This window comes from Grammomys surdaster, unplaced genomic scaffold, assembly GCF_004785775.1.
Source record: "Grammomys surdaster isolate TR1022 unplaced genomic scaffold, NIH_TR_1.0 199, whole genome shotgun sequence".
NCBI lineage: Eukaryota > Metazoa > Chordata > Mammalia > Rodentia > Muridae > Grammomys > Grammomys surdaster.
Window position 1 is genome coordinate 1,501,758 of NW_021604644.1, and position 22,920 is coordinate 1,524,677.

A 22,920-nucleotide genomic window follows, 5' to 3' on the forward strand; every position below is an offset into this window, starting at 1 on the left:
TTCATTTCTTTTAGTTTTATAATCTTTTGCATTATGTATTTCAAAACTGTTGTTGAATACATAAAAAATTTAGAAATGGTCATGTCTTCTTGGTAAGCATAATTTTCTATTGTTAACAAACTTATCTTAAAATTCACCTTGGGTAATATTTGTATACCTCCATCAACTTTTGGCTATTGTTTGCATGTGTTTCTTCTAACCTTTCACATTTTATATTTCCGCATCTCTACCTTAAGGATGTGACTTTCAAAAGTAGTCAAAACTTGATCTTATGCTTTTATTCAGGTTGAACAGTATTCAGCATTTACAGTCCTATAACTGATATGCATCTTTGAATTCATATCTTGGTGTGATAATTTGTCTTTTGCTTGTTCCTTGTGTTCTGTTTCTTTTCCTTTTGCTTCCATTATTTTGGCTTAATGAAGGTCTTTTGTTAGGATAATTACTCAGCTTTCCTCTCTACCTAATTTTTCACTTAGTCTTTGGTAGCTAAACAAAACTGAAAGCAAACTGAAGGCTATCATGCTTCAGTGACCATCTGAAGGGCTTCCAGTAGACTCACTCCATTCCTCAACTCCTGGATTTAAGTGTTACATATCTTTAGGATGTGGAAGTCTCGTACTACCATGACATCTTTTTTTACTTCGATCTCTTCTATTCACTGGTCTTTGTTCTTGTGTTTCAGTGTTTGGAGAAATGATAATTATTATCATAGTTAATTATTTAATAATTATAGTTAATAAAGTTATTATTCATTATTATTATTTTGAATAACTTCCTTTCCTTTCTACAGATTCACTGGTGATGCTCTTAGGATCCTTTTTCAAAATTAATTTATTCAACTATTCACTCTACATCGAGATTTCAGCTCCCCAGGGCCCCCCTTATCAACCTCTCTCCCTATCCCTCTCCTTCACCTCTTAGGATATTTTATATCTAAAATATTTTTACTCTTCATTTACTTTGTAGTAAAGAAAACTTAAAAATTCAAATTAATTTCAAACTTATGAGAAAATTAAGAATAAAGCAAGATTGGTTGGAGGGACGGTTCAACAGTTAAGGGAACTTGATGCTCTTGGAGAGGACCTGAATTCAGCTCTCAGCACCACATCAGTCAGCTTACAACTGCTTAATTCAAGTTCCAGGGGTTCTGATGCCCTCTTCTGGCCTTTGAGCATACATACTTACATCCACATGGCCACATAGACCAATACATACACAAAGAATTAAAAATAAAATGTATCCTTAAAATACTAATAATTCATGAAACACCACACTCTCATCAGATTCCCCCAAGATGCTAGTGTTTTATTAGATTGATTTTGCTTCTATTTGTGTGTATTATCTTAAGTAACTTGAGAGTAAGGTATGACATGATGCCACATTACTCCTGAATATTTTAAAGTATGTTTTCTAGAAACAAACATGCCCTCCTAGAAAACCACAGTATATCTGTTAAAATTCAGATTCTCCATCAGAAATCTGCCTAAGAAGATCTTTTACAGCTTGCATACTGCAGTTCAGTGCTCTTCTTATGGTGGATACTCTTTCCTGGTGTTTCGTTGTAGTAATATTTTGGAAAACATAGTCCCACTGCTTCATAGAAAGCCTCTCAGTTTAGATTAGTCTAATGCTTCTTAACAACTGAATTGGAACTCTGCATATTTGGTAAAAAAAAAAAATCACAGAAATAGGGATATATTCCCGGGATCACAGATCAGGAATCTCACAATCTTAATTGAATCTATCCCCAGAGTGTCAGATTTTGTCACCTGGTCAAATGGTGCCTGCAGAGTTTGCCTGCTCTGTTAATAACAATTACTACTTAGCAAAGCATAATCATTTTATATTTACAATTAATAAATGTTTTATAGAACAAGCTTTGAGATGATGTAAATATCCTGTTTCCTAGCAAACTTTCTCTCATTAACTTCACCCATTAATTTATTTTTTTTACTTGACTTAATTTCTACTATGATGATTACCAAATAATAATTTTCTGAGTTCGCTATTTGTTCTTTATTTAATAGTTGGTATCCTATTTCATGACACAATTTTTTCCTCCATTTAATTAAAAAGATTAATTTGTATCAATATGTCTTCATTGGTTCTAATTATATTCAAGAACCTATAGTCTACAACTATACCTACTTGTTGTGATGCCCTGATTTGGCCAAGTTTGAAAGTGGGGTTGGAAACCAATAGTAGGTGGCAGAGAGGCATGCATCCTTTCAAGCTGTCCTGTTGTACGTTTGATGTCCTAAAGAGTTTTGAGCACATTAATTTTTTGGCTCACAAGTCACTCCTGCTTATCTTGGATTTCCATTGCTAAGCCCTAGAGTCTTCCACTTTTTTCTACTGGAATCTCATTCCTTTTAGTGGAGAACAGTATTTTAGAAATCAAGATCTGAGTACTAGACACATTTCCATACATGTATCATAGATTCCACTTCCTTTTGGCAAGCAGAGCCAGGAAACACATCCACATGTATATCCACACATCCAATCAATCTATAACTGTTTATTTATGAAGACTTGAGCTCACTCTCACATCCGGTTCCAACACAGCACATTTGTATAATTAAAATGATAAAATCTGTGCCGATTGCCTTCTACATATTTACTTATTTACTCAGTCCCCTGTGAGTAACTATTGCTACTCCCTACAGAGTTACTGGGCAGGAACTAGAGACCGTAACCTTCCTAAATAGATGCTTTGTGAATGTGTTGAGTGCGTTTCAGGTCTCATACACAACCCAGCTGATTTCCTTTGTATAATGAACCATGTTCATAACCTGCTACGGTCCTGCCAATTTTACTCATATCCTGACAATTAACCTATGATTCTTCCCTTAATATAACTAAAATTAACTTGTGATACCAACAGGAATGGCACAGAGAGAAAGCCAGTTGGGTCCCACAAACCATTTCACTTTATTTTTCCTTAGCTGAAGTCTCATGTGTGGATTCTCTAAAGTTAATTATATTTTTAGGAATAGAAAGCTCAGGGAAAATTTGGATGTGTTACCCTGTGCTGCTAAGCCCTGGTGTTGCTGCAGCTGGCACACAGCATGCCTTTGGGTTCAGAAAGTTTAGAAAAGATGAAGGAAAACCTCCAAATGATATAAAGTACCACAGTTAGTAAGATGTGACATGTAAGAAAGGGAAAGTGCTCAAAATATCCCAACCCAATAAGAGGAAGCTGAAAGAGCCTGATTGGCTTATAAAGAGTTTCAAGGGGTCTATGAAGTTCTTTAATTTTCTCATCCAAACCTCTGAAAAGCTAGCAGTTAGGAATTCTAGCAGTCAACTTGAGTGGCATTGCTTCGTGGACTCCCTCCCAGTGCCTACTATACAGTTCTCATAGTCTGAGACCCAAATCATGTCAGAAAAGTGGGTGTCATGTGTCTCCAAAGGAAGCCAGTGGGGGACCAGGGGGAGAGAAGGTAAAAATCCATCCAGATTCATCTGAGGTTACAGGGCACAAGAGCTAGGATAATCACAGCTAACCTACATGTCAAGCACTCGCAATGTGCCACAAATCAGTCTGCTTGCTTTCCATGGCTTTACGCCTGCTTTTTCACGACTGCACCACACATAGGTCACTACTGCTTTCATGCTTGGTGTTCAGGAAACAGATTCTGACAAATTGAGTCACTCCCATGAGATATCACAATTAGTGAATGGAAACAAACCCTGGGAGTCCTACCCCAGGGGCCTTATCAGAGTACTGTGGGGAAAGACCTGAAATCTCCCACCTGTCACCTTCCCTCCAGGTATCCTGATTATTCAAGCTAAGTGATAAAAAAATGTGCATAGGGAACTAGAGGTGGGGACAGGAAGACAGACACAGATGTTATGTGATATTTTACGTGGGGAGACATGGACTACTGTTTATTTATCCTAGATAGGGGGTTTACAGTGACCAAAATAAGGATCCTACCAAAGTCCGACTTAGTGAACGAGTTTTATTGGAATTACAGGAGGATAAATAGCTTATAGATAACTGTGTAATTGAAAGCCTATCCCAATGTGGGTGACAGCTCATGAAAGTTGGAACCTGGTACTCATTGCACAATTTGAATCCAGCTCAACAGACTAAAGTGTCTCTTCCAAACAGCTCAGCTGGTTTGAGAGCATCTCCTCAGTCCTTACTACTTATATAAACATGAGAAGGAATGGGCCTAATGATTATGCTTAGTTTCAAGAACTTCCTGAAGCTATAGGGTTGTTTACTTCTTAAGGTTAAATGAGCTTCCCTTAAAGATGGGGTATTTCATTCCTTTTAGTACATCCTATATCGGAATAAGCTTCATTTCAAGATGGAGTGTTTTATCTTAGAGACAATTGCTACACAACACAGAGCTAGACAGAGACATTAAGGGAAACTCTAGCAAGGAGGAGAATCTCTAAATACCTATTCAGTATTTGTTTAGTGAATCTGGGGGGAAATGCTTTTTTAGCAATGAAAATATTGTACCTCTTTGTGTCAAAATTAAAAATTTATTATGTCTATCCAATGCACTGTAACATTTTAACTTTGGAGATTTTCTAAGAACTATTTTCCCCCAGAATTATATAGCTTTGACGAAATATATTGAAGAGTTTTAAAATTAGGCATTGTGATGGATCCCTCCCAGAGTACAGGACTGACTACGTAGTTTTTCATTCTAGAACATAACCTGGCTGTCCTGGAGTTGGTATATTTATTAGTTGTACTATGTTGACTTTAATCACACAAAGAAAATACCTATAATACCTACTTGAGTTGTTAAATTCCAGTTAAGAATATTGTTATAATTTCTACTCCAATGTGTTTCCTATGTTGTTTTGAGAGGGTCCAAATTATATATTGCTGGGTATTTAAAGGAGTCAGGTGGAAACCTGAGTTAACTGGGCCAATATCTTGTTCATTCCACTGATGTTCTGTCATTCCATACAGATGAATACATCAAAGGCCAATGGTAGAATAGATCATAGCAAGTTACAATGAGCTTGAATGTTAACAGCTTCTAACAGATCTGTAAAAGCTTGAATCCTTTCCTTGGTAATGCTTGGTAAACTGGGCAACTTTTATGAATCCGATGCTATGGTTTACACATGTCCCTCCAAAACACATATATTGGGAACTGAGTGCCCAAATTCACAGAATAATGAATGTATAAGTAATAATGTATTACCTTTGAGTGGTAACTAGAATTAGAAGAAGTCATTGTGGGTAGTGACACCATGGTATCATCTGTGATTTCATAAGAATGAGAAAGGCAGTCCAAGGCAGCACACTTGTACTATCTTGCCACCTGATGCCCTCTGTCTTGTTTGTATGCACCAACAATGCCCTCAACAGATGTTGAATGGATGCCAGTGATGTATTTCTAGACCTTCTAGTCTGTAGAACCATAAACCAAAAAAAACCCTTATATATTTTTTTAATTACTCAGTTATAGTGTTCTTTGATAGACACAGAGACTGGAGTATACAAATAACAAAAAAGAGAAGTTGAGGCAAGCATGAACCTGTTGACATCTTGTGTCTCCCTTACATATTAGCTTGGGGTTCTGACCTTGTAAATGAATAGAAAAGTGTACAGAAGAGCCTCAGCACTTCCCAAGTGTAGTTCAGTTTCGCTGGTGGCTGGGCTCACTTTATAGATCTGCACAGTTTAGACGAAGAGTCAACCAAGGTCTCTCTAGCTCCTGGAAGGTCACAGTCTAATTGGTAAATATGTAGGGGCCATAGGCAGAAACAAAGGCTGGGGGATGACTTTTCAAGCAGTCATTCTAGAGATGTTGGTCTTATTCTAAGTACTGTTCAATCTTCTTGAGGTTTTCTCCCTATCAAGTCACCACCCGCACTACCACCCTCACCACCAGCCTCACCACCAGCCTCACCCAAGTCCCAGAGTCATCATTGTCACTACCTACCAGCATCACAAGCAATCCCAACACTCCTAATGTGTCTACTTCTATTCAGACCTTTGCCTGTGATTTTTTTCCTCTCTTTTTATAATACCTTTGGATTTATCTTTCTTTGGAGCCCAGATGTATATTTTTAAAATGATTACTTCTATATGGTCTAACATGTGCACTGGAAGCAATGAGGAAAAAAAAAAAACCTCTCTTAATTCCAGCTCAGTCTGCCACATTTCTGGCTTTACCCCATGAAATTGCTCTTATCCATTTAATATACCTTTAGTGATGGTCTGCCCTGTGGTAGCATCACTGTAGGACTTAAGGACACTCTTCACCCTCACCCCACAAACTTACTTTCATCAAAGTTTAAATCCCTGCAGAAAACAAACACACCAGGCTTTCTATGTTACAAAAAAACAGTCTTTTATTTTGTTTGGATGTATCATTAATTCCTTGAATAAGCTTGTGAGGAGATGTTATTATTTCTTCCATTTTATAAATGAGGAAACCAAGGCATACAGAGATTAGCTTATCTGACCAAAGTGGCATAGATTCTCAGCAGCAAAGCTAGGCTGCAAACCCAGGCCAAGGTCAGGGCCTAGCAATCGTGGTACATGGGCATCTTTGTTATTTTTCTTGTTGCTGAAACAAAATATCTGACAAAAGAAACTTCTAAAGGAACTGGTTAGTTTTAACTCACGGTTTCAGGGAGTACAGTCTATTTCAGTTGGGGAGACCAAAAAGTAGGTGGCCACATTGTGTCCGCATCCAGAGTGCACAGATAAATGCTGCTTGCCTGGATTTCCTGCTCCTTTTCTCAAGTTACTGAGTCTGGAAACCCAGCCCACATTTAGAATTGATCCCTTCCCCACATGTGGCTTCCAGGGGATTCTAAAATCTAGTCACGTTAACAATGAAAAGCCCATTATAGTGGGTTCTCCGAATGTAGATCTCTGCTCAGAACACAGTGGGCTTCTGATAATTATTTCCCAAGTAGTTAACAAATAGTTATCCTATACCATACCAGACTGCTGCCATCTTCTTGTAGATCCTGAGTTTCTTGAGGATAAGAACACATTTTTCATGGCTTTGTATCTACAATGCCAAGCATAAAACCTGCACTGAGAACTCTCTTTGTACAATGTTGAACACTACAATGAATTTTTTAGTGATTTCATTTTCATTTTGTATTTCATTTTTGGTACTATTTGGAGTCTCGGAAGATTCAACATTGACCAATGTACTCAGAACTGTGGGACACGCTTAATGTTGAGAAGTCACTTGACAGGATCTCTGCTTTCACGTACCTGTAGTTCATCTGGAAGGCTACCTTGGGGACTGCTCAATTTCTGTCTTGCCTTATGTCTTAGTTAGGGTTTTACTTCTATGAACAGACACCATGACCAAGGCAAGTCTTGTAAAGGACAACATTTAATTGGGGCTGGATTACAGGTTCAGAGGTTCAGTCCATTATCATCAAGGCGGGAGCATGGCGGCATCTGTAAAGGCATGGTGCAGGAGGAGCTGAGAGTTCTACATCTTCATCTGAAGGCTGCTAGTGGAAGACTGACTTCCAGGCAGGTAGGATGAGGGTCTTAAAGCCCACATCCACAGTCACACACCTACTCCAACAAGGCCACATCTACTCCAACAGGGCCACACCTTCTAATAATGCTACACCCTGGGCTGAGCATATACAAACCATCACATTCCACTCCCCGGCCCCCATAGACTTGTTCAAACATATGAGTCTTTAGGGGCCATACCTAAACATAGCATGCTGCAAAATACATTCAGTCCAACTTAAAAGGTCCCCATAGTCTGTAGCAGTTTAAACAATGTTAAAAGTCCTAAGTTCAAAGTCTATTCCAAGACTCATCCAATAACTGTAACCCCCAAAGCAAGACAGGAAAGCAGCTGGGCAAACTCCAAACTCTTCATGTCCATGTCTGACGTCAAAGCAGCCTTCATTCTCCAACTCCTTTTTCATCTTTATTGACTGCAACGTATTTCTTTCTCCTGGGCTGTTTCCACTGCATTAGGAGCTTTCCTCAGCAGGTAGTCCATGGCTCTGGCATCTCAAACATTTGTTTCAATGTCTGGGATCCACACATGATCTTCTCAGCTCCTACAAAGGGCTAGCATCACTTCTCCAGATCTGCCCTCTGCAGCACTCTAAGTTCAGGTTGATCCATTCCAGTGCCACTGCTGTGTTTGATGATCATCCCATGGTAGTGGCATCTCCAATATGCTGGGGTCTTCCACTGCAAGTAGGCTTCACCAATAGATAGCCTTTCATAGGCTCTCTTCATGGTGCCAAGCCTCAACTCCTTTGCATGATCCCTTCAGTCCTGGACCATCAACTTCAACCAAGGCTGCACAATCACCAATGGCCTTCCGTGGCCTCTCAGAGTGCCAAGCCTCAGCTAATCTTCATGACTCCTTCATGCCTTCAAATCCAGTACCACCTGGGTGACTCTTACACATTACCAAGCACAACTGCAGCATGAGGTACAACCTTGGCTATCTCTGGAACATGGTTTCTTTAAAAGATTTCACCTTAGTAATGCTGGTCTCTTCTTAATCACTGCTAACTTCTTAGCTCCAGCTCACCAGCATCAGTTGTCCCAGTAGTCCCTTCTATTTTTCATTCTAAAGCCAGAGCCACATGGCTGAATCTGCCGAGTTCTGCTGCTTGCAGGAGCTGGAACATGCCACCCCTTGTTCTATTACATTATCACCAGCTTTCGGTTTTCCAACTCCTTCGCTGTGTAAGCTTGGCTGCCCTTGATCTTGCTCTATAGATTGACTTTGAACTGGGAGAACTGCATGCCTTTCTCCTGGGATTAAAGGTGTACCACCATGCCAGGATTTAAGCTTTTCTTCACCTAGAACTTGCCCTGGCCCAGATTGGCCTTGAATTCAGAGATCTGCTTGGCTTTATATCCTGGTATTAAAGGTGTATACCACCATGTCTGGATCTAAACTCAGCTGGATAGGATCCTATCCCAAAGTCTCATTCACTTAATCTGCTATCTCCCAGAACACAGGATTCGGCTCCATTTCATTTCCTTCTTTAATACTCGAACCATATATTTTATATTTTTCCTTTCTCAGTCTGCTATGCTTGTTCAAAATGCTCTTCATGAAACTTAACCAGAGAACAAAGTCTCTGCTGGACTTTTTTGAGACCTCTTTTGTCAATGCAATTAATATAAATCTCTTCACCTTAGCCTCAGGTAGATTCTTAACACAGGGCAAAAAGCAGCCATATTCTTCACCAAGATACCACAAAAATAGTCTCTATGCAACATACTGAAATTCTTCCCCTCGGAAACTTCTTGGGCCAGGCCTACACAATTCAAATCACTCACAGCAACAAAGTCTTCCATACTCCTACTAGGATGGTCCATTAAGCCCCATTTAAAGCAGTCCATTACTTTCCAAATCCAAAGTACCCAAATCCACATTCTCCAAACAAAATCATGGTCAGGCCTATCACAGCAATAACCCAGTCCCAGGTACCAACTTGTCTTAGTTAGGGTTTTACTGCTATGAACAGACACCATGACCAAGGCAAATATTATAAGGACAACATTTAATTGGGGCTGGCTTACAGGTTCAGAGGTTCAGTCCATTATCATCAACTTCATCTGAAGGCTACTAGCAGAATGCTGACTTCCAGACAGGTAGGATGAGGATCTTAAAGCCCACGCCCACAGTGACACACCTACTTCAACAGGGCCACACCTCCTAATAGTGCCACTCCCTGGGATGACCATATACAAACAATCACACCTTTCATCTTGCCTGACACAATATGTGACTTATGAATTTGTTGTTGAGAGACAGAGATGGCCGAGAGCACACAGCAGTGGCGTAAAGGGTCAGAGGAGCTGGGTTTTCCCATGGAGAAAGAAGAAATTGTGTTCATTTGGAAATTTGAGGGAAGAAGAGTGATTTGATTAGAACTCCAAATTACATGGAAAGACAAAAAGAAAAAAAGAAAAGAAAAGAAAAGAAAAGTGGTAAGCAACATCAGATCCACCTGTGCCTGATTTGGGGGGAAGGTCTTGGAAGCCAGATGGAACATCTGGAACTGCTGGAGAGGAAGACAAGGATTTCCACAGAGCAGTGCACTACAGGGAAGTGTGTGTGTCGATGGAAGAAGGGAGGTGCTGTTCTGGGTGAGTGATTTCCCACAGAGCATCACCAGTGATGCTAGGCTAAAGCAGGTGAGCCTGAAACAGTCTTGAGAGAGATGTCAGCTTTGAAGGCACACTGAATATAGGAAAGTGAGAGAGGAGGGTTGGGGGGCTCTTTCTGATCTGCATGATATTTGAGAATAAAGATACCTCTATGAAGATTCCCATTGTATGGAAAGTGGGTAGCCTCAATACTGACATTAGTTTTGTGTTGGAGTATAAGGCCCATAAGAACCAAGTATCAGTGAAAAGTCTGTACTTCTGACGGTAAAACTGCAAGTGAGCAGACAGTGTGGCTAAGGAGCATTTTATGATCTTAAACTTGCGTCCAACCCCACTCATCCCCCGGTGACCTTTGCTCTCTGTCTTTTTATCACTTTTGTTACTGAAACTCAGGCTTTTTCCCTTCTTGGTTTCTGCAACCACAGTAAGCTGAGCACTTACGCCTTTGTGCCTCAGAGGTGTGTCTTTCTCCGTCCCTTCCTGCGGCCCCTCCTTCTCCTAACCTGGCTTCAGCTCTGTCCTTTGGATTTTGCCCCAGCCACCTTAAATGTTTTTCTAGTGTCTTCTCTACACTTGATCGAAAGTTAACCTTTCTACAGAGGACATCACTCCTGACCCACAACCCTTTGATGGTCTGTTGCTTCTAGAATAGTTGAAAATCTTCAGCCTGACACTCAAGACAGAGGCCAGTTTCCTAAAACTTTCAAGCCAACAAACCAACCATTTCATGTCATTTTAAAAATCCATTCCTTTTTGCATTTTTAAAAATCTGTATATGTGAATTTGTATGTTTACATATGTATGTACATGTATGTATGTATGTATGTATGTATGTATGTATGTATGTAGCAAGTTAGAAGAAGCAGTCTTGGAGTATCCCAGTCTACCACTGTCCACATTATTTATTAAAGACAGGGTCTCTTACCCTGTCTTTATTAAATTCTGGGTCTAGGTGCTGGCAGTCAGCAAGTCCTTCTACTGGTCTCTGCTCAAGCCTCTCATGCTGCTGTGATTATGGGCACGTATGGCCACGCTCAGCTGTTTTTATGGAGTGCTGGGATCCAAACTCAGGTCCTCATGCTTGGGCAGCAAGTACTTTAACCTGCTGAGCCATCTCTCCAGCCCCTCATTTAAATATCATCTAAGTTTACAGGGAATTGAGTTTTTGGTTTTAAATTCTCCTTTTAATTGAAATGACATACAAAGTCAATAACAAGATGATGTATGCCATCTTTTCCAATGTAATCCTCTTTTATTTTATTAGAATAAGACTGTTTAATTCCCATAAGCCCTTAGAAAGTCAGATCTGAGAGAGACTGACTGATATCCAGGAGCAGGCCCAGCTCAGCTGTGGATCGTGGTCTTTTGAGGTCTGCCCACTTCCATAACACAGGGACTCAACCTTTCTTCCCTCTGTGTAGAACAGAAAACAAAACAAAACAAAAACCAGAATGTGAAGCATTTATGTGTCAAATATATGATCTTAGTCACATTTTCTGTGACAAAACATACATAGGTTTATGTGGCTATCTTAAGCTGTGATTCCACATAATTAAGTATATCCCAATTAATGTGAAACCTTACACTGTTCATCTCCAGAACTGTCTCATAAGCTAAATGTATAATTTTAAAAATATTTACTTATTATTTTTATTTTTTATGTTTATGGGTGTTTTATCTACATGTGTGTCTGTGCATTCTGTGGGTGTCTGGTGCCTGTGGAATTTAGAAGAGGCTTAGAGTCCTTGAAGCTACAGATGGTTATGAGCTACCACGTGGGTGCTGGAACCAAATTCAGGTCCTCTGCATAAACAGCAAGTACTTTCAACTGCTGAGCCATCTCTCCAGGCCCTTGATGTGTAATTTTTATATTTACATTAACCATAGGCAACTTTTCTTCTGTCCTCCAGTTTGCCTCACAGGTCCTCACAGGTCTCTGGTGTAAGAGTTCCCAAAGGCCTAGGCTCTCATTTCATATATGGGGAAACTGAGGCCCAGATAGGGTAAAGTGAAAGGCAAAGCTAGGGCTGGGATGTGGTTATTTTGGTGTCGTTTCAATAAATCCATCCCCCAAGGCCTCCGTCTCATGTCTCCTTGAGTTAACAACACTCCATACTTTCTAATAGTTTCTTCTATCCCCACTGACGCCATCTCCCCTGCTCACCCCCCAGGGCTGCTCATTCAAGCAGTCACCAGCCACCTGTTTCTAAAACATGAATTTCAGTGCACATGAAGTTATTAGGGGTCTAGAAATGTTTTTACACATGCTAATCCCTTACGGTAATGCTTTCCCAGGCTTGAGAGACCTCAGTTAGTGAAATCCTGGCAGAAGGGCCTGAGCTGAATTCAATACTCAGGACCCATATGAAAATAAGAAACCAGTTTGGTGGTACACAGATGTAATCCCAGCACTGAGGAGGCAGAGGCAGGCTGATAAGTGACACTCAAAAGCAACTTCTGACCTTTACACACACACACACACACACACACACATGCATGAACACATACACAGAAGCACACCCTCACACTCACTCATAAAATAATACTTCTTCAGTTTTCTGTTTATTGATCATGTTAGTGAGCTGATTTTTTTCTTAGTATTTTCTTACTCCGGAGAAGAACACAGATCTTTTCCCTAAGAAACAGGATTTTAGATTAATTATTGCTTGATTGTTTCTTGCCTGGAAAGAGACAGGTCCAGCAGGTCAAGTCCAGGACTGCGGATTTGGAGGGAGCGTCAGAGTGGAGAAGATGTGAAGGAGGAAGACACAAGAGCATCCTCAGAAGTCACTGACCTCATACTGACCCCTGCCACTAACCCTGTACTTCCCACAGCGGTATTGGGTTTGCCCCTCAGCTGATGTTTATCTCGTTCTTATAACATCTAAGCCACTGGTATCCTGGGCTTAATTATGTCTCCTCAAATTGTGGTGGACCCTAATCTGAGAAGAGGAAGAAGTCACAGACACAGAAGAGTGTGATGATAAAATGATGGTTCTATAAGCCAAGGATGCTGAGGACTGCCAGGAACCACTGGAACTCGGGAGAGAAAGCAAGATTCTACGCCTTGAGCTTCGGGGGTTCATGAATCTGATGAAACCTTGATTTCAGGTTTCTGCCCACCCCCCAGAACTGTCGGGAATAAGCTTCTTCTATATTTTAAGCCCCCTTGTTGGTGCTTGGCTCTAGAAAACATATAGAGGAGGCTTTAAAAGCCATAAAGCACAGCTTAGGGGAAGTATACACATCAGTGTCCACAATCTTTATATCAATAGTGTAAGGAAGGGGAAACACAGGATGGGTTCTCATCTGAGGCCGGAGATAGCAGGCAAAAGAAAGTGAGCGTTAGAATTGAAATTCTTAGCACATTCTTGTCTGAGCTAGGCCTGCTCCTTGTCTCCACTCAAACACTCTCTGGGCACTGAAAGAGTCCCCCAAACCAATGTACTTTTGGTAAGCTAAAAAAGCCATCTTTTTGCAGAGTCAATGAGGAAGGCACAGCAATGTGCATGACTACTCAGAGAGACGCCAGCTGAGGTTTGAAGCCGTTCTCCCTGCTGCAGTCACCTGACTGTGGGTGTGGTGCTGTATCATGTTTTGTGACAGCACAGCTCAGCCTAAGCATGAAGATGTGTACCCTTGGGTTCCACATCACCCTACACTGTCTGATAACTGGCTCCTTAGGGTAGCGATTCAGACCTTATATAGAGAAAGGAGAAACCACGGAACTGGGCATGATACATGATTCAGCTCATGTATAATTTACCTAGGGTCAACCATCATATGCGAGGCACTGTTCTGTGGGCTCAGTGTGAAACAGTCATAACCACTACCTTGAGGGGTCAGCCTCCTGAGAAGCCAGACGTGGAAGCAATTAATGACTCACGGGCAAGCTCCAGGTCATGATGTATGGCAGGAAGGATGGTAGGTTCCAGGTGCCTGAAACAGGAAGTGTAGAGTGGCTTTTAGACACTGGAATGCCTTACTGGAGTAGGTGAGGCTGCAGGGGAGAGCTAGTAGGTCTGGGACTGCTGTTTAGAATGGAACACTCCTTGGTTACAGAAAAGGAGGAGAAGCCTATAAGACATTCTGTTTAACTTCCTTTGCTGTAGTGTTAACTTCCTCAGAAAGCACCTTGAAAAAAAACAGACATTGGTTTCAGTAGCTGTTATTTTTGCCTCCTTACACTCAAAATTGGGCTGGATGGAGGAAGTTAATGTGAAACTTCAGTGTGTTGTGTATTAATTAATGATTGTGCTAACCCACAGTGTACTGACATGAAAGGTATTTATTCAATGTAAAGGCCTAGATGCCAGCATCTTCTAGTACTCGGGTGGATGCTAGGAATTGGGTCCCACTTGTAAGGCTTGTAGTGGTCCCTTTTACACACTGTGAGGACATATCCAAAGGCTATGCATGCGAAGGTTGAGCTGATGGCATGGACAGATATTACTTTCATTCTCCTGCTGGACTCACTCCATCTGGGCTGGGAAGAACTGCTATCTGAGTTAGTCATCTCAGAAAATCATGGTGTGAGCCACTGGAAAACATCACCTGAAAGCCATTTGTGGTCTCGCTTCCTTTCCCTAGTAATTCCATGACTATCTTTTCTTGTGCTCTATGAGGGTGATAATGTCTGCTTCACGAGTCTTCTGACTTTTCTAGACTTTTATGTTGTATACATTTTAATGGCTGGAATCTGAAATGGCCTCCATGGGTACCACACCTTGTCCCCAGCTGGCAGAGTTGGTTTTGAAGCCTCTAGGAGCTGGGCCTGGCTGGCAGAGGAAGATTACATAGAGAAGGGGTACCTTTGAGGGTGACAGTCCAACACCCTCTTCTGGCCTCCATGGGCACCAAACATGCCTGTGGTATACACATATACATTCGGGCAAATACTCATAATTGTGAAAAAATCACATAAAATTGTGTAAAAACAATGCAGCCCAGGGTCTAGAAAAATGGCTCAACAGGTAAGAGCACATACAGCCCTTTATTGAAGGAGACCCAAATTTGGTTGTAAACACCCATTTTGGATACCTCACAACCATCTGTAACTCTTGCTCCTGGTGATCCAATCCCTCCATGGGCACCGAATTTACATGTACACACCCACTCACAGATACGCACACATACAATGTAAGTAAAGATAAAATAGAGTGTTTTTTTTTTTTAAATTCAGGCAAGATATTCTGTGTCTAAATTCAATGTCCGTTCCATAGCAGAGCTTCATGTCTGTGTGTCATGGTATACTGATGTGCCACCTGTAGGTCTAGTATTAAAATACTGGTCCCCTGAGTGACAATGTGAGGCCTGGGACTGCAAGTGGTGACGAGCCCCCCCACATGTGGCTCTAAAGCAGAAGAAAATTGAAAGAGCTCAGAGGAGTTGGCTCTGCTGTTCCATTGTGGTCAAGATCACATGTATCTCTTGTTTGGGTGGCATGTCACTGGTTGGACATAAACTTAGCTATAGTAGAAGCACCACATGCTTTGCATACTAAATGGCACAGACTAAATCTATGGTCTGCCCAGATCTCCATTCCCCTATGTTGTGAGCAGCTGAAGGTCATGAGTCCATAGTCTCAACTGAAGATACCCAAAGTCACTGGCTAGTCATGCCAGTGTCAGGTTCAAATTGTAACACATTTTTCCAAGGGTCACTGCTGTTCCTCTCATCCCCATGCTCCTAATTCCAGTCTCATCAGGAATATGCATTTGATGTTTCCTGCCCTTGAGTGGGCTTGGTCCCACTTCCAGGGCCCTTAGGCCTTCCCACTTTAAATTAGAAATTGTGGTTGAGTTGGTATATCTTTTTCTTCTTCATTGTTAATTCCCCTTTAAAAAAAATCAAAGGCTAGGGGAACTTTAAGCAGTTTGCAAGAGACGGCTAATCAATACACATTATTCTGCAAACATTCTAGGAAATTCAAGGAAATTATAAAGTGCCTCATAAAGGCCTCTTCAGATATCTGTGTGCCTGCCCTTCACAGAGAGAGTTTCCTCTTGGCACATAAAAAAGTCAAATTAGGCCCAGAGGAGACGATCCTTGTTGGAGTGTGAATGTTAAAAAAAAACCCCAAAAAACAAAAAACAACAATCTTTAGCAAAATAGCTTTTTCTCTCGGCATACTCTAGGGAGAAGAATGACTTTGGTTGCTGGTGATGTCTGTACAGAGCATAGGTTGAGAGCATGAGGGATCATGGGAACTGATGTTTGTATGAGGTGTGTTGTCTTTCTAGGTGCTGTGGTTGGAATCCTAAATGTCTCCCATAGCTTCTGTTCTGAACACTCGTTCAGTGGTGGTGCTCTTGGGAGTCTACAGAACCTTGGAGGAGGGTCCGCTTGGTAGTGTTCGGTCACTAGGTATGGGCTTTTGAAGGTGGTAGTTCAGCCTCACTTTCTGCTTTGTGGCCTGCAGTGATGTGGGAAATTTTCAGCACACTGTCCCACCACCTTGAACCCCATTCCTCCCCCACCACAGTGGACCAAAGCCACAAGCCAACTACATCTCTTCTCCCCTAAGTTGTTTCTGTATGGTGACTGTAAACATACCTAATACACTTAATAAGGACTTGTACTCATCCCATCTTTAATAAAGAACACCATCCAGGTCTGAGAACTACAGAAGGGACAGTAGTCAGACACTTGCTAGGAACTCACTTTCCTCGGCCATCCTCAGGGCAAGGACTTGCTAGGATTCTGGATCAGGATGTTTCTTTAGTCTCCAAGAGCCCCATTGGAGGATATTTGCAAACCCTTTCCTGGTGATGGGCCTTCATAATTAGAGATTTCATGAGAAATGGTGTAAAGCAAAGGCTTTCCTGTTCAAAGGAACAGAAACTTCAAAGAGTTTCACATCATTAATCCAGCCGAGGGTCAGCTTTTCTGTGGTAAGTCCCATGATTCTAGCTCAGACTGGGCCTATTGACTTGAAGTTGAGTCACAGCTGAGCATCCTCACAGGCCCAAGGGGAGGTCATATCTCACACATCTTCCTGGGTACCAGCTACTGAGGGTACCAGAAAGCCCTTGTAGTAGCCGTGGTACTCCAGGCTAAATGTCCTGGCTCACCAGCTTGAGACACTCTCAATTTGTTCATATAGCAGAAGAAAAGCTCAGGGACCCAATTTACCAGTGCCTGGGGGCTAACCCAGGAAAAATCTATTCAGTAGAAGTGTGCCAGGAATTAGAATTAATTAGAGGTTGGCTAACATCTCAATTTCTCCATTTTCTAAATGTCTAACTTTAAGTAAGTTATTTACTTCCTGTGAGCTTCATTTTCCTTGTCTGCAAAGTAAGAATGAGTTTTTGTTTGTTTATTTGTTTGTTTGGTTGTTTTTTCCATTGTTTTTGTTTGTTTCTTTGTTTGTTTTGAGACTGGGTCTCTCTATGTAGCCCTGGCTGACCTGAAACTCATAGACATCCACCTGCCTCAGCCTCCTGAGTGCTAGAATTAAAGGCCCGTGCCACTGTGCCAAGCCCAGAAATGAGTTTCTTCTATCTAAACACAAATGCTATAAAGCTTACATAGTCCTGAGCACAAAGCCCGGCTTGGAGTGGACTCTTAAACAACACACCCACAACAGAGGAGGTAGTTGTAGGAGTTTCTCCTTTGTGTGGTTGTTTAACAAGGTAAAAGTTTACCTTCATGAGTATATGCCAATTACAAGACAGGATGAGGGCCTCCTTGATGAATAAGATCTGGGAAGAACTGGTTTGGGTTCAGGATCTCTTTGTTACTCTGAGAGGTCTCCATCAGACTCCAGAAGCACTGAGATCAAAGCAGCTTCTGTCCTGAATGCACCAAAGTCCAGTGCAAACTATATTCCTAATTACTCCCTAATAACCCTCAGCTCAGCCATGCCACGTTGCTGTTCTTGTTGTTGTTGTTGTTGTTGTTGACATGTGGTTACCTCTGAACCACAAATTACACCATTAACCAAACTGGAGAATTATATTCTATGACTGTTTTCTGGGACTGGCTTACTTAGGAGAAAGATAGTAACGAAAACCAGATAGGTCAAGAATTCCTAACCCCAGATTCTAATATGTTCCAAAATCTTAAAAAATGTATCACTGTGATGCTACAATTTGGAAGATCCTATACATCCTCCCATAATGACTTTTAATCAAAATATATGGAACACAGAAAACATGTCTGAGACTAGCTTTAGCCTATAATTACAGGGTTGTATGAAGCATAAGAATTCATGGGATCAGATGGTATGGTGTGTTATGTTTGTTATAGTGTAGTATGGTATGTTGGAGTTGGAGTGGGGATAGTAAAAGGCCCATCTGAGGGAGTGCTGTCTGAACAGAATCTTGGATTAGGATACAAAGCACACAGCTATCTGAGGTAGAAACGGTCCACATAAGGGAAGAGAAGCACACATTTCCTAAAGCACAAAAGTAATTGGTATGTTCAAGAACCAGAGAGGCTGAGGAATAACAAAGTGAAGCTGAGAGTTAGTGGGACTCCATAGAGCTTGGAACAAATTCTACATGCAACAGGAAGTCATCTGATGTCATTGTGGTGCTCTGACCTGAGTCTTTAAATGGCCACTCTAGTTACTGTAGGGAGAATGAACTATAAATGGGAAAGAGTTGGAGGAAAGCAAACTAGTAAAGACCCTTTAGCAGTGCAGCTGACAGGGGATGCTTGTGAATAAGGTGGGTTTGGTGGAAGAAGTGCAAAGTGTGTTTAAAATGTAATAAAGTTACTAGAGGCATAGATTGTATATAAGTGTCAAGGGGAGAAGGTAGTGAATGGAACACAGTTGAAGAACACACACACACACACACACACACACACACACACACAGAGTAATGGATAGTATTACCATTACTGAGATGAGATGAACTGGTGAATGGACAAGCTGATATGAAAGATCAAGAACCAGGATGCTGTCAGGCACTGTCATCATTGTGAGGCCTTTAGGGTGTCAAATTACTTGTAAGACCTTGCTTTCCCAAACCAGGGATTCAGTGAGCAACCCCACAGGCTGCATTTCCTGAATGCTCATTCATAGGACTTCCAAAGAGCAACTGTGAGTAGAGCAGATTCTGGTTGCATTCAACAGAGGGTCAGCACTGTGCTTGGAATTTTTTAAAATGTAAATGAACAGGAGGAACTTGGATTCACATAACATCTTACAGTTTAATGACTGTTTTCAGTCCATTTTCAGACATCTCCTAGGAAGTAGATGGCTATCTTCGTTTCGGAGGAGAGGGCTGAGAAGTTCAATGGGGGCACCCAAGGTCACACACAACTACCGGGAGAGGGAATTCTCAAATCTAGCCTTGGGGACTCCAAATGAATTTTGTTGTGATTCTTATACAGTAGTCGTTTATTGATTCTGCCACAATAAAAAGGTTAAATTAATTGTGCCTTTTATGAATGTCAACATCCCCTTTGTCCTGAGTTGACTATAGAGGGCCTGGGTGCCCAACCCTATCCCCCATAGATTGCTCCCACGTCCCAGGCTCTTGTGACAGCTTCCCTCCCTTAACAGCCAAGAGGTTCCAAGCCTCACAACCTGCCCCCAACTCCTGTCTCTCTTAACAAATTTCTTTTTATCAATGGCTCATTTGCATTGAAAGAGGCTTACATGCCAAGCAATATTTTGGGAACATTTTACAACTCCTGTTACTAAAGTTTTGAGAGAAGCTGCCTCCAGAAGGCCGAAGCTCTTTCCCAATTGTATCATTTCAAAACACAATGAGAAGAGTTTCTCAATGGGAGTTTTGAGAATTCCTGCCAAGCATTGCTTAGTTCCAAAGGACACCGTGGCTATCTCTGCACGATGTTCCACATCTGCAGGAAAAATGAAAACATAAAGTGTCAAGTCTAGGTGGCAAGCCTTCCATCTCCAATGTCCCTTCCACACTGTCACCGAGTCACCATCTTCTCAGTCTCGTCCCGATTATATCAGCAGACGAGGGACTGGACAGAGCACAGGTCTTGATGTAAGGTCAAAGTATTAATCTTGACCTTGGCGTTTCCTGGTGTCTGGCCTCAGGCAGCTTCAGGCTCCTCGACTGTGACAGGGACAAACGAATGCCTATACAGCTTCTATGAAGCTTGTGGGGAATAAATAAAGCAAATTTTGTGCAAGGCAGGGGTCATATTGAATTTTCCTTTGTGCTCTTAGTTCTGAATAGAGGCACATAGCAGGGACTGAATACAACAGTGAATAATTTATGACTCCACATAATGTAGATAACGTTACAGCTCTAATACCTATTATTTATATAGCTCTGTCCATGTTTGCCAAATCCCTCTGGTACTTAAACAAATTTTTGCTATTTCAAGAACAGAAAGACATGGAACCCAGGAAAAAAAATATTTACTAAAAGCCTAAAATGCACTGTACTAGATGTGAACAGTGTTACTCCAGTCAGTCCGAGGGGTGACTAGCCCCAGCTTTTGCTCTGCTGGGAGCACCTGTTTTTAATCCACATCATAAATATTTTCATGACTATTGCCCCGTAGTCAATGAGTTTCTTTGTTGGCATAGAATTTAAGATATTTCCCTAATAAGGACACCCAGTGTTTAAGCAATGAATTTCTATAGCTATGCAGTTCAGAGAGTTGCCGAGGAGATGAGAAGCTAATCTGTCTGGAATTTCTGCTCTTGAGACCAAAGATACTACAGTTTTGCTCGGGGAGAAATAATCACGGTTAGCGTCTTAATTTCTTCCATCTCGTCTCCAAGCAGATGTAGCTGTATTCTAGCCTGGAATTCATCATTTCTCTGACACATCAACATTGACATATTCCATCTCCATCTCTTGTTATAGAAAATGAAAACAAAACCAGAATACGAGAGCCCATTGAATGGATTGCACACCCCAGAGGTCTGGGGAGAAGAAACCCTCTCACCCAACTTTACATTTTGGAAGTCTTGCTTTCTGAATCCATGTTTGGACTGCCCCTTGCAGAGGCCATTAGAAGTTTGATTCTGCAAATACAAAGAGAACTCATTATCAAAAGACAAAAGACAAACCTCCCCAAGGAAGGACCCAGTTGGGAGATGAGATGAAAACCTAGCAGTTAAGTTCAAACTCTGGCGATGAAACTCTGTTTATTTCTGTCCTTGGCTTTGCCAGTCAGTCCCTCTGAGTGGTGTGTGGATATGTCTAGCTGTTTGCTCCTATCTGTTAAGCCCTCCATTTAGAGGATGACTTTGGACAGGTGTCAACACCTGCAAATGTCATCAACCCCGTAATACTCTGTGGCGCTGTTATCAAAGTACCACTTGCTTGGTCTGCCCGAAATTCCAGTCACCCCACAGTGGGCACCAGCAGACTTCTTTCCTTTTTCTGGCCTCAGGAAAATAGTCTTAGGATTTGGGGATCCTATTATATGTTGAATGAACTGTGTTCTTCTTGAATTCCTTACGAAGTCACTCTGGTCCTTAGAGATTAGAAGTTTAAGCCTGGAAGGCCATACCTCGGTAAGCTTTCTTCACTTTGGCTCCCCAGCCATTTCTGTTCCTGCCAGACTTAATCCTCTGCAGACTTATCAAGGCAGCCATCAGTCAAGGTCGTCTTTATTTCCTCTCACGTGCTACAGAGATTAAGGCCGCCTGATTTTCTCATATATTCCTTGGCACACTGACCACAGACTCGGCTGTTCTCCAAGCTGGATGTAAACAATGTTTATAACTTGTCTCAACGTTGTTTATTTTAAAGAAGAACCCCTCTCACCCTGGAATTACAGGATAGCCAATGCTATCTTGGGTATAACAAGATAGTTGGAATCAGCGTTATTAGTACCCTGTAATCCTCTCATAAATTTAGAGAGTAGGAAAGAGAATAGTAGGTTTCAAGTCCTAGCTTAGTAGCTAGCTAGCTGGGTGGCTCTGAATGTAGGTCATGTTCTCACCTGGAAGGTGGAAAGCTATTGCCGCAGGTCTGCCCCATCGCCAGGCAACTGGGAGAAATGATACAAGAGTCTTGAAGTCAAGTGGCACTGATGTAAGAGTTTCAACTGCTGTTAGCTGCATCACATTGCAGGTGGGCTGGTGAACATTCAAACAGAACACTGGACTTTTGATGGCGAGTTGTGAAATGCATCAATGAGTTTCTTACTGAATCGCTGGGCCTGGATTTCTTTACCATCAAACAAAGGGAATGATACTTCCAGAGCCGACTGAATCTGTGAGATGATGTGTGTTGGGTAGGATGTGTAAAGGGCCCAGGGTGATGGATTCCCTCTGTGCATTTCTGAAGGCATCTCCCACAGGCCCCTTCCTGGAAGCTTCTACTAACATGGTCAGTAATTTTGATGCTGAAGAAATTAGAGAAGAAACAGAAACAGGAACAACAGCCAAACTCCTTGTTCCAACATGGGATCTTGCTTCTATCCCCATCCTGTCCAGACTGGAACACTCTGTGAACTTACCACAAGGGGAAGTTCAAGGGAGCACAGGCAGGGCAGATACAGGTGTAGGGAAACTTGGAGAAGTTCAGAGAGGAGACTGGGATACTGAACGGGGCGGGGTATGGAGCTCCATGACAAATACTTTAGAAAATTCAGGTTTTTTACATTTTTCAGTAGCAACCAAAATTAAGAAGCACACTTTCTATTAACAATGTATAAGCTTACATAAATCTCTAAACTAGCAAGACTTTGGGAATTAATACCCATTCCTATTTCATGTTAGGATCCCTCGTTCTGATCTCTTCTATCTTTTCAGACACTACCTCATTATAATTTTACTAAATATAACACTGGATATAATTCCAAAATTGATTTTATGACCTGTTAGTGAAAAATACTCCTGTAGATGCTAC